The 12,307-nt window shown below is 40.8% G+C and overlaps 1 non-coding gene across 1 annotated transcript; it reads left to right on the top strand.

Moving 5' to 3' along the window:
* Positions 1 to 9,926: 9,926 nt before the first annotated feature.
* Positions 9,927 to 10,001, top strand: Trnas-cga. Its single transcript has one exon. It is a non-coding gene; the product is annotated as a tRNA-Ser (tRNA).
* Positions 10,002 to 12,307: the final 2,306 nt, after the last annotated feature.

The following is a 12,307-nucleotide window of genomic DNA, read 5'->3' as shown; positions in this document are numbered from 1 at the left end:
TTAGTGTACTTCTGCAACAATAATAGTTGCCGAATGGAAAGTACGTTTCATTTTCAGTTTATTTTATAGGTTACTCTCTCTCTCTGTCGTTACAATGAAATCAACAATAGACTAAACCCAGGTCTCAGGCTAAGGTATTTATGAAGCTCATTTCAGTGACATTGAAAGGTCTGTGATATATACACAATAATAGTCATCGGTAAGTGCTACATTCACTTCTGTATTGCAAACATCACATAATGCCGATTTACGTAGTATGATTTTATAGTTGTTAGAGGGGGTAAGGTAACAAGCCGCAATATCGTTGGTCCGATGTCTCTAATGACTCTGGGTAGGTTCATGGCCTGGACAATTGTCCGCACTTGTGACCAATCTCTGTGAGTGTATTTCATGGCTGCAACACGTGTGGGAGTGCGTTGGATGAAAAATTCCGAAAGAATATTGCTGAGGTTGCTGTAATCTGTTCTCCCCTATGTAGCTAACTTCTTTTTCATAGAAGCGTACATCCTTCAATCTGAGAGTTGACAGATTTGCAACATTTGGTTTGTGATCCTCCGTGCATCTCCACTGAGTTTCTTTGTAGCTTGTTTAAAAATGCTGTCATGACATGCCGGAATATAAAAACTGTAGTCGAGCTGCCAGAGCCTCATTATTTTCTGGTATGATTCTGCGCTAATCATACATGCGCAATAAATTGGGTTGTTTCAGTTTTCCTCTCGTTTTAACTCGGAAAAATTCCGAGAGGAGAAATAGAGTAGTAGTGGTGCTGTGGGGAGAAGTACAAATTAGAGCACGTGTCCGTCTCTGGCCAGCTTCTCACCTGCGTAGCACGGTAATATGATACGCTGTAACGTGAAAGAAATGTGTCGTATGCCACTCAGCTTGATTATGCCACTCACTCCTATCCTCAATGAGTATTCTTGCGCTATGTGCTCATCAGTAGTTTGTAAAAGGACCCAGTTATTTACGGTTAATGGGCGACGAAAGTACGTGCGCGAGCAACATAGATTTTTTCCGTATGCTACACCAACGTGTATTATTTGAAAGCAAGTGTGTGGTGGGAAAACAAAGCATACAACTTTGTAAGTTCATACAGTAGGTGCAGGGCGTGATGTAACATCTCAGTATGCTAAATTGTCTCATTATTATTTAATTTAGTGCAATGGATATGGAAGGGAAGTGTCCTCAGTAACTAACTGGTCGGGTTTATAGTTGGGCCGTAATACAATCACTTTAAAAGTCTTAAGAAATCAATTGGGGCACCATACGCCAACCAGAAATTGTGGGCAATCAGAACGGAGACTGAATATTTACAAACGGTGCACAGAGAGAGCACACCTACCCACTGATTGTAGAAGTTAAGCAAGTAAGCGTAATAACAAAAAGAAGGTGAGCTCATCGATGTATCAGCGTGACAAAATTCACAACATCGCACAGGCCAAGAAAGAAGAAACCTCATCGTCTATGTAGTTGTGACCACGTACGAGCGTAGTAGACGAATTACATATACCTTATTCACAGCTACATCGTCCACGCATCGACTATAACGCACACAAAAGATTTATGTCAAATTCACGTTAACACACGCACACTGCCTGATTTGAAAGCTATGCACAAGGAGCGGTTGCCCATTGTCTGTACAGTCGTGCGCACATGGCGGCTTTTTTAAGGCGATGGTACACACATTAAACACCATCTAATAGATCTTGATTCCGATAAAATTCACACAGTAATGTTCTTTCTCAATGTATGTTTTCACACGCATGCTGCCTTAAATGAGAGCCATTGATGAACGATGAGAGCTCATTTTATGTGTAGCCATGGGCACGTGGTACATGGAGAACAGTGGCATACAGTTTACTGACGGTGAGACCATTCTTCATTGGGAGAACGTTCACACGATAATATTTTTATACAGTACACACGAAAACACGCAACTTATTCGGTATGAAATGTCCGAGTTAAAGTGCAAGCTAATTGTCTTTGCGGCCATCAACGACAGACAATGGAAGGCAATGACTGATACGTTTCACACAAAGAAATAATCAGTTGATCCTATACAAATTGCTGGAAAAATAAGAAAGGAGCACCTGTAATTAAATAATGATAACATCAGCAGTCCTAAAGCTAAAGGCTAAAGGCTGATGATTCAATGATTGCACGATGGAAATTCCATCAGACTTTGCTTTCCATATTACCAGAAATATAAAAATTAATGTGCATTATAACACTTCGGTATTATTAACAAACTTACAAGAAAAGTGATTAATCAGTTACTTTTGTAAATAACTCATTCTCGTACCTTAGATAGCAACCTGAAAGTGACGCTCTGACGGAGCGACCGTTCACTTAAAAGACGAAGATACGATGCCCATCGTGGCATACAGATGAGGCAGTATCGACTTTCTGTTCCACGGTAGAATAAATTGAATCATATCCGTGACCAACCATGGCACAACACATTTCAGACTACTATATATCTACGTCATGCCTATTTTGTTTGCAATCTTTCCCAGAAACATAGGTAATCAGCAACTTGACATTACACATACATTTATGGATGCATGAGCGAACATTCATGCTCTTGGCTCACTCCACGCTATCTACATGGTAATAAAATGCGGACGCATAATGGGAAAAGGGGGTATGTGCACTAATTAATAACTAAACCTTTTATCCACTATCTTCCTCAAGAGTGTACCGGTACACTGGATAGGTAAAGTTATTGAAAATACAGTTCTACTGATACAATTAAAAATGAAGTAGCACTTGTATAATGCAAGTAATACCAAAAGCCGCAGTAATGTAACGGTACATACGGTAGTCCGTCAGCATTCATGTAATATAGTAACTATCATCTTATACAGAACACAAATGATTGGGTTAATTAATGTTTTGATTAAATGAGCCTCCTCCTTCCATGATCATGGCCAAATGGTGATTTTTGTCCACTGTATACAAACTCACTACTACCGAAATACGGAATTGAGTCGGAGTTCGATACAGACTGATGTATCGAGATATTATGGTTCTGCTAGATCTTATCTATTCGTTGAGGATACCAATTGTGCTGATTTCGCCTTGCTAATCGTTTAAAATTAGAGTGAGGTTGGCTGCGAACGCCCCACCTGCACTCTTCATCAGTAGGAATGTAAGGGGTTTATGGGTCAAGTGTGCACACCATTCCTTCCTCCGAAGATGGTAGGTAGAGACTCAGACTGTGGCAGGTGGGGGTCATGTCCGTGCCTAAGTCGCGCCTATTTCTGTCATTTCATAATGTCTCTTCGCTCCAGTCTCACGCAAGTAATTTACCAGCCATGAAAACCGAAACAGCCAGTCAGAGTACAGTATTAAACTTGCCTTTAAAGCGAAACTGCCAGTCGCTCTCCTTGTTATCTGTACCTTCTAATAGCCAACCATTCTCCAAATTAAGTATTACCTGTATTTTTTAATGGACTGTGTCAAGTACTTCAGCGTCTAAAATATATTTATTATCCATCGAAATGCACATTTCACTATAGCTGATTAAATAGCAAAATTTGTTATTGTTCACATCTCCTAATTGTCTGTGGTAATTACCAAATTACGAAAGGATATTGGCATTGCTATTTTAGATATACCTGAGGCAATTAACTCTCTGTACAAAGATCGAATGTTCATCACTTGACATATTGCTAAGCACTTTTATAGAGGGGGAGGGGATGGAAATTTTACGCTTAAATATAATCGATGTTACTGAACGCTAATACTGTTTGTATTACTTTAGAACTTTAACATACATGCAGTAACGTGTTTAACCGTCAATGTTATATTTTTATGGTACTTAAGTACATACGCTACAACAGGAATGATACTTTGTGACGAGATATCTAATGCCTTGTATACTTGCACTACATATCATCTTAATATACAAAGGAAGTTTTATCATATTCCCAATACAATATGCAAACACCCAACATGTCCAAAGGATAAGATCGTGTAACTCCCACCTGAGGCCTAAAACCCTAAACGCCTATTCTCAAATTAACTGAAACAGTAGTAACACATCTACATCTATAACTGTGATATAACACGTGATGTACTAAAATAACTTGCTAAGCTCGCAGCTCATAGCTTTTGTTAGCTATACAAGAGACTGTGGGCAAAAATCAAGCTGATGAAGCATCATTTTAGTGGGGAAGATTACCGTCTCATGACAAGACCTTTAATGCACTTTATCGCTAAAACTACGTATTTGCGTAGTACCAAAGTGTAACCTTGCACTGCAGTATTATGACGTGTAAAGAAACGGAATTGTGAAAGGAAATGGTGATGTACTTTACGGATAAATAAAATTTTTAACGTGAACATTTTGATCACTGAAGCACTTTTGCAAGGGACAATGGACCCCAAAATTCGATATTTCCACGTGTATATTTCCACGTATATTATTCTTCACAGTACTTTTGGGTGATATGTTGGCATCAGTGATATAACATGCATGTTTATCATCGATTTCATGCCGACTTTTGTACCACATATTAAAGAAAGGAAGAGTTTTATATATTATTTATCAAAATACGTAGAACTGTTTCCTAGATGAATACAAAGCACACATGGCACATGATCTGACTCAGAGGTTAAAGTGCACTTGTCAGTGGGAATATGCTGATGTTTCTATGCTAGTAAACATTTTATTCCCACAGCCCAATCGTATGCATTACTGGCCAAAACTTTTCAACTAAAACCAATATCACAGTCAGCTAAATGTGTTAGTAAGCCCCAAACAAAGGAATCATCTGTATCACCCAATGGACAATTATAACAAATTACCTCATGTATTACTACGTTTCAGCAAATTTGTAATATATTACCCCATGTTACAGCAAAACTGTAAGAAATTGTCCCTTACATCGCCTTATTCACAGCAAAGCTGTTACAAAGTGCTCCAAAAATTATGTCATTACAGCAAAATTGTAGGATGTTACCACAAAATCCGCTCTGCCACAGCAAAATTGTAAGAAAATTATACTATATTATATTACAACAAAGTTGTAACAAATTGCCCAATATATAAGAAAATACCTTATACTTCAACGTGTTACAACAGTCCGCAGCTCGTGGTCGTGCGGTAGCGTTCTCGCTTCCCACGCCCGGGTTCCCGGGTTCGATTCCCGGCGGTGTCAGGGATTTTCTCTGCCTCGTGATGACTGGGTGTTGTGTGATGTCCTTAGGTTAGTTGGGTTTACGTAGTTCTAAGTTCTAGGGGACTGATGACCATGGATGTTAAGTCCCATAGTGCTCAGAGCCATTTGAACCATTTTATTTGTTACAACAAATCGTAACAAGCTACTCCAAACTGTAACAAACTGCTCTACAAATACATATGTTCCACCTAAATTATAACAACTTGTGGCATACTTCACTGTGCTACTCGAGAACTATCGTAAAATACCCTACACATCCCCATGTTGCATTTTACTATTTATTGTACCATGAAGTCAACAGCATTTACGATAGGTTCCTGTAAAATGACTAAGTATGGTGTGAGAAATGTCTTGTAGTCTCCACTATGCGATGACATGTCAGCATGATCAGCAAAGGAAGGCAAATGTTTTATACTGCAAGATGTGGCGGAGAAGTGCTGTGGTTACTCGCGAGGCCAGCCTATCGTATCTGGTGCCCCGCATTCTGCCTCTGTCTTTGTATCCTGCACTTGTTCACGTTTATTATTTCTAAGAACTGTGAAGTGGCAGATTCATTGGTTTCAGTCACATCTGAAACCATACCAATTATGAAACCTCCAATATGATTAGTGATGACTAAAGCTTTGGAGTTCGTCTTGCAGTGGAGGGTCGGCCGGAGTGGCCGAGCGGTTCTAGGCGCTACAGTCTGGAACCGCGCGACCGCTACGGTCGCAGATTCGAATCCTGCCTCAGGAATGGATGTGTGTGATATTCTTAGGTTAGTTAGGTTCAAGTAGTTCTAAGTTCTATGGGACTGATGACTGTATTTTCTAAACGGTGCACATATGCAATACATACTCCTCACTTATTCATAGCGACCCCAAAATGGCGGTCTACAATTACTCGCTTAAAATGGCGTGCTTCTCACTCGTTCACTAGCTGAGCGCGAATCCTTCCTTCCTCCTACTGGTACCAGAAAAAATCCTCTCTTTTTTAACAACTGTTCATTACAAATTCATACATATAAATACATTCACATATACCACGTAATTACGTTCACATATATTCATATTACATATCGCACGTCCATGGCGTGCTAACGTCTTAGTCTCTTATTTCTCCTTACATTTGTTAAGCGGTATTAACAGGGGGAAAATGTTAAATTTCTTAAATTGTCCTTTCACTCTATTTTAAAAATTGTTTTTCTCACTGGCTTTTGTTTCACTAGCCATTCTGAGAAGCTGTTCTTTCGGCACACGCTATTTCATTGTTCGCTGCACTTATGGCCAGCAGTAGCTCATTGTATACTGTATACTGTCTCCCTAAATAAAGAGACTTGTTTCCGACAGTATACAGTAGGGGGGCATTTGTGATAAATCTTTTGCATTTATTTTATGTTTTCGTCTTCTTTAAAGGCAAAGAGAAAAGATGAAGCGGTAGCCCATCATAGAACCTATGCCTACCGTCAGGTATTTTTGATTTTCAGCACTGTGCTTGTCATTCATGCAAAAAAATTAATCTCATTCTAGAATGGTTTCCGTCGCGGTGCGCAGTGTGTCTTTGCGCATCTTACAGGGGACACTGAACTCCACCTTGCTTTTTCCCTACTTGGCCCCTACGATCAGCTGTTCGCCGCTGCGTATATAACTGTTGAAGTACGCTCTGCTTCAAGCGCGGCTGCACGCCTCGGTACACTTCATCGCTCATGCCTCTCGCTTAAAGCTAGCGTGCTGTGAATTCTTTTCCATCGCTCTTATTTTAATTTTTTTTTCGTGTGATGTAGAGTTGACTACGTCATATAATGGTTTTCACTCGTTCACTATTATGTACATTTGTTTTAGTTCTTACTGGATATTCCGTGTTTCCTTAAGGAACATTAAAAGGTTTCCTTTGCTGCTATAGATATTTAAGTCTTAAGAAAGTACAGTACCATAATACGAGGAAAATTTCTTTTCACTAGGCTGCATCTCACTCTCTGCATGTTAGATAGTAGAAGAAAGGCACCGGAAATATAAATATTGTACCCCCCTAGCTGGAGAGGAACCGAGTGGCAGTCGGTTTATTTGTCAAAGAGCGACAAACCTCCTACCTTCTTGCGTTTTATTGATGCAACGGATAAGGAAAGAATGAAACTTGAATTTTCATTTAATAAATTTTCGCAAATCTTTATGTGGATACATGCCTTTTATTTCACAGTTTGTTATATTTTCTATCAATTAGCATCCTGGATGTGGCTTGTCAACAATGATATACGGACCAATATATAACAATTGCCATTTTTTATTCAGTGTCTTTAATTTCGATGATTTCGGATGCGTTCTTAGTAGTACCTCCTGTCCAATCTGGAATTCTGTTAAATTTTGCAATTTCCTGTCGTAAATTCCTTTTCTTATTCGAGCTTGCTCTTCCAATGTTATTAGCGATCGCCGTACTTTCTCATCTAAGGCTACGTCTTTGTGCCGTAATTTAGGTATCGGTTTTACCCATTCATCTAGCTCCGCCTTTTCAAACATAAGTTCGGCCGGTGTGTGCCCTGTTGATTTGTGTGGTAGTTGATTTACTATGTGCTGAAACGGACCCAGTTATTCTATCCATTTCCTTTGGTTCTGTGGTATATATGTGCAGATAAACCTATTAAATTCACGGAAGCACCGTTCGACGGGACTTGCTTCTGGGTGAACTTGGATTCTAAAATATGACGTATGTTTTGTGATTTTAAAAATGATTTCCATTGGTCACATGTAAAATATGAGGCGTTTTCAGTTAGGACTGCTTGGGGTTTCCCAATGCGTGGTATGTAGTCTTCCATAATTCGCCTTATATTTGGCCCTGACCTAACAGTTTTCACTGCGTACAGCTGGAGATACTTGTTAAAAACATCATACAGGGCTACGATGTATTTAACCCCGCCGTGGGCCTGGGAATATGGTCCTACGGCATCAATAGATACAAGACCCCTTGGCTGCTTTGGTATTATTGGGTGTAGTACGTTAATACATGTCCTATTCTGATGTTTGACCTTTTGACACACCGCACTGCGTCTGATTACTTGCTCTACACGTCGCCCCATATTAGGGAAATAACAATACGTAGAAATTTTGGCGGCACACTTTAGCACTCCATAGTGTCCCCATGTGCGGTGCGTGTGTTGAATTAAGTTGTCCACATATTCCTGAGGTACGCACAGACACCACTTATCCATTCGTCGATCTCTTCTATGAAAGAGGATGCCATTGTGTATAATATAATACTGCTCTAAACGTTCGTGTGTTCTAGCTTGCAATTTTTTTTTTTTTTTTTTTTTTTTTTTTACCTTGCTCCATCGCGGGTCTTCTTCCTGTAACCGTTGCACTTTTTGTACATTTTAATATAATATGGTTTAAAAGTTCCATCATTTATTAAAAGCACGTTGAAGGCTGGTGTTTGTTCCCCTAACTCGCGGAAATCGGTAAGACCCTGAGGTAACCGTGATAGTGCATCTGCCAAAACATTCTGTTCCCCTTTTATGTACACTATCTCAAAATCAAACTCTTGGACATGCATGCACCACCTCGCTGTTCTCTTATGTAACAACTTGCACGTAAGAAGAAAGGACAGGGCTTGACGATCACAGTAAACTTTGGTATGTTTTCCCCAAAGGTAATATTGAAATTTACGAAACGCCCAAACTACTGCTAACGCTTGTAGCTCAGTTACGGAATAAGATCTCTCACATTCTGTGAGGGTTCTACTGGCAAAACTGATTACATTGACTTCTTCCTTACCATCCTTTGTTAATATTTGAAACAGGCACGCACCGAGCCCCTGATAACTAGCATCGGTGCTGAAACAAAAATCCAATTCCATATTCGGGTGTTTCAGGATAGCACCGTTAATCAGCACTTGCTTAATCTGCTCAAAATCATTTTCACATTCTTTAGTCCACAAGCAACTTTGGTTTTTACGCAGTAAGTTTAATAGTGAACAACTGTTCAACAATTGTTATGGCAGAAACTTCCTGAAAAACGAGGCCATTCCTAGAAAATCCTTTAATTGTTTCTTAATATAGGGTGTTGGGAAATTCTGTATCGCATCTAGTTTACTGGGTCAGGTAGAATTCCTACTGGTGAAATAACGAGGTACTGGCAGAAGTAAAGCTGTGAGTACCGGGCGTGGGTCGTGCTTCGGTAGCTCAGTTGGTAGAGCAATTGCCCGCGAAAGGCAAAGGTCCCGAGGTCGAGTCTCGGTCGGGCACACAGTTTTAATCTGCCAGGAAGTTTCATATCAGCGCACACTCCGCTGCAGAGTGAAAATCTCATTCTGGAGACATCCCCCAGGCTGTGGCTAAGCCATGTCTCCGCTATATCCTTTCTTTCAGGAGTGCTAGTTCTGCAAGGTTCGCAGGAGAGCTTCTGTAAAGTTTGGAAGGTAGGAGACGAGGTACTGGCAGAAGTAAAGCTGTGAGTACCGGGCGTGGGTCGTGCTTCGGTAGCTCAGTTGGTAGAGCAATTGCCCGCGAAAGGCAAAGGTCCCGAGGTCGAGTCTCGGTCGGGCACACAGTTTTAATCTGCCAGGAAGTTTCATATCAGCGCACACTCCGCTGCAGAGTGAAAATCTCATTCTGGAAACATCCCCCAGGCTGTGGCTAAGCCATGTCTCCGCTATATCCTTTCTTTCAGGAGTGCTAGTTCTGCAAGGTTCGCAGGAGAGCTTCTGTAAAGTTTGGAAGGTAGGAGACGAGGTACTGGCAGAAGTAAAGCTGTGAGTACCGGGCGTGGGTCGTGCTTCGGTAGCTCAGTTGGTAGAGCAATTGCCCGCGAAAGGCAAAGGTCCCGAGTTCGAGTCTCGGTCGGGCACACAGTTTTAATCTGCCAGGAAGTTTTAGTACATCTATGTTTCCCACCTTTACCTTTATTGTTGCTTGAATAATTTCACTTACCTGGTATGTCGTTTCTTTCTCTTCAGTAAACAAGTCTTCTATCATTACTGTGTCCTTATCATACCTTAAAAATAGATTCTGGATATGCTGTATGTGTAGGTTTGTTTCGGTGTCTACTTCCTCTTTTCCGTTCCTGTTCGTGTTAGTGCTTAAGTCGCTCATATTTAGTACTGAGGCACACTGACAGTTCATTACCTTCTTCCTCTAGTCACGCTCGATTATTATTTGCTGGGGGCGGTAAAGGTATTGTTTCATTTTCTGCCGTCACGTCTACTATGTGTACCGTATGTTCGCGTGCTCGCCAGTTCGTGTCCCGGTTGTTTCGATTTGACTGTGCGGGCTTCCTCTTCTCTCTCGGATCCTTGCGTTGCATATTCCGATCCTGGTAATTTGCATTTCCTTGTCGCCTATTGTCAAAGTTTTCCCTCGAATTTCTAATGTCTTTTTCCATTGCCGTACCTATGGGGCAGATATTTAGTTTCGTATCCTCTGTCACCCTGTGGCTGATGGGTAGACCGATTGCAAGGATTTCCGTTGTGGCGCGGCGTTACATACGGATGCCATTCATTCATACACACAAGACCATTATAATTTCCAAAGCCATTGCCGTTACCGTAGTTGTTCTTCCCGTTTGGGTTGTGTTCATTATCGTTACGATAACTAGGCGTGGCTTGCTCATCCTCATGAATCAGATCTATTGAGTCGAGCACTGAAAGAAAAAACTGGAGATCGTATTCGGTAACGGTTACTAATTTTTCCCTAACATTTGCAGGTAACTTGTTCTTCAAGAGTTTCTGTGCATCGACATGAGAGATTGGATTATTCCAGTAACGGGTCTCGTTTAGGTATTTTTCAAAATAGCTTCTTAGCCCCCCGAATTTTAAATCATATGGTACTGGGTTAAATAACTCTCGTCTTAACCTCTCCTGGATAGCTGTTGACCAATATTTATCTAAAAATGCATTCTCAAACTGATCATATGTCTCGCAAAGTTCTGACATCTCCGTAGCCCACAAAAGGGCATCATCCTCGGTGTGTCCTACTGCATATCTGATCTTTTGAGTTTCTGTCCAAGTCCTGGGCAGTACATTTCTAAAGAATCGGACAAACACTACCGGGTCCGTTCACTTTTTCTCATTTCAGAATACGGGCAACTGTCGATGTTTTATTAAGCTCTCATCCATTAACAACGTGTTCAAGCACGGCGGAACAGCATTTCCCTGCGGTGATGGTATATTTGTTTCACCAAAGTTTTGCCCATTGCTCGCGTCGTGCGTCGACATGCGGTCGCGTGGCGTGGGCTGGGCATTGTTGTCCGCGCCACTGATTTCTCCCAGCGGCGGATGGATGTTTATCGCTCCGCTTGCCGCCCCCGGCGACGATATTACCGTTCTTTGTTTGCTAACTATTTCGTCTCTTAACCTTTGTTCTAACTGTCTGATATCATGTCCTACGCGTTTTAAGATTTCTTCTTCCTTGTCCCCCGTTACTTAATTACCGCTTCCACATAAGTACGCTGTTCACGTACGCATTTTTCTGCGAACGTTGTATTTTCGTCCTTTGCATTGCTCTTTACCTGTTCATAAAGCTGCACAATGTCTGAGTTGATTCTTTTGTGTTCTAACTTGAGTGATCCTATCCCCAATGTGATTTTTTCTACATTTTCTGCCAAGTCTTCATAGAAAGAATGTAGCTTCGCTACTTCTGATTGATTGTACATTGTCTAAGTTGACATGCGTATTATTTTGCATTGCCTGTAAATTTTCTTGGGTTTCTCTAATTCCGGATAGCTCCTGTCGATATGTGTGTGTTATTGTTTCAAATTTTTCTCCCATTATCCCGTTTAATTTCTCACCCATATCGTGAACCGAAATTTGTACCTGTTCATTAATTTTCCTACCCACCTACGTGGAGATTTGCGAAATCTGCTGTGTGAACTTCGTATCCAGACTATTGTGTTCTGTGCGCAAATTTTTTACCTCATCTGAAATGTGTGTCATGTTTGTATTAACTTTCCCGATCTCGGACTTTACTGTGGTCATGTCTGCTTGTATTGTTTCTAAACTTGACATCTTAGTCTCTAAACACGACATTTTTCAATTTATCTGCGTCCGTACTACGCGTACTGCTCTCACTTAAAATATTCTCTTGCCTCGATGTGCCATTAGTTACGTCTATTGTAATCAACGTATTGCTCGTCATGAAATGAAATGTTCCGTCTTCA

This window comes from Schistocerca americana, chromosome 6 (genome assembly GCF_021461395.2).
Source record: "Schistocerca americana isolate TAMUIC-IGC-003095 chromosome 6, iqSchAmer2.1, whole genome shotgun sequence".
NCBI classification, from domain to species: Eukaryota; Metazoa; Arthropoda; class Insecta; order Orthoptera; family Acrididae; genus Schistocerca; species Schistocerca americana.
Note: the sequence above shows the minus strand (reverse complement) of the source record. Positions and strands in the feature narration are given on the sequence as shown.